The sequence below is a fragment of the Talpa occidentalis genome, unplaced genomic scaffold, assembly GCF_014898055.3.
Source record: "Talpa occidentalis isolate TD23 unplaced genomic scaffold, MPIMG_talOcc4v2.1 talOcc4.5, whole genome shotgun sequence".
Classification (NCBI taxonomy): Eukaryota; Metazoa; Chordata; class Mammalia; order Eulipotyphla; family Talpidae; genus Talpa; species Talpa occidentalis.
In genome coordinates, this window is record NW_023604861.1 from 128,722 (window position 1) to 129,714 (window position 993).

Sequence of the window (993 nt, forward strand, 5' to 3'; positions counted from 1 at the left end):
GCCTCCTGACTCCCCAGTCCCGGCCATTTCTGCTTCTCCCACCCTCTCCAGCACGGCTGCCCGCAGAGCCTCCTCGGCCGCCCCGCACCGCTGGCCTCCCCTGCGCGGCCCCAGGCTGGCCCGCGGCCTGCGTGGAGCGAGTCCCGAGCGGAGCCGGGCGCGGCGGGGGCCTGGGCTTGAGTCCGGGGAGCGCCCTGCGCAGGCCGGCTGTGCGGGGCGGCAGGAGTCGCGGGGACCCGGACAGGCCCGTCCGGGTCAGGAGGGCCCTGCCGGTGCTGGGGGCCGCGAGGGCCCCGAGCTGGGCCTTCCCCGTGCCGTCCCTCCAGGCGGTTTCTCCGGAGTTTCCTGCCGCTGGTCCCCGGGTTGCGGGGGCCGGGAATTGTGCCCGTTTCCCCGTCACGCTGAGCCACGGGCTGAGCCGCTCTCGAGCTCGCGACCAGGCAGCGGCCGTCGCCGCAGCGCGAGGAAGAGGGTCCGCGGCCCGGGGGCCAGGGACGGCGGGCGGCTCGGGGCACCCGCGCACCCCTATCCCGCTGCCGGGGCCCGGCTGCTCCCCGCGCCCCTCACCCGGTCCCGACACCCCGCACCCGAGACCCCCGGCCGCGCTCCCCTCCAGCTCCCGCCCCGCCCCGCCCCGCCCCGCAGGCCTCGTCGCTCTCCCCTCCCCGACCCCTCCCCGGCCCCGCCCCCGGCCCCCTGCTCCCCCCGCCCCCCGCCCGAGCCCGGCCCCGCCCCATTGGGCCTCGGCCAGTGGGGAACGAGGGTGGGCAGTGGGCGGGGCCGCCTCGAGCCCGCCCTCCAGCCCTCGACCCATCGGCAGTCGCGCCGCGCTGTGGGCGGAGCCTCCCGCCCCGCCCCTCTGCGGGCCGCGGCCAATGGGGCGCCGGCCCGGCCCGGGGGCGGGGCGTCCCCGCCCCGCCGGCGCCCGGGGCCAATGGGCGGGCGCGTGGGCGGGCCGGGCCGGGCGCCCCGACCGCGGAGCCGCGGCTGCCG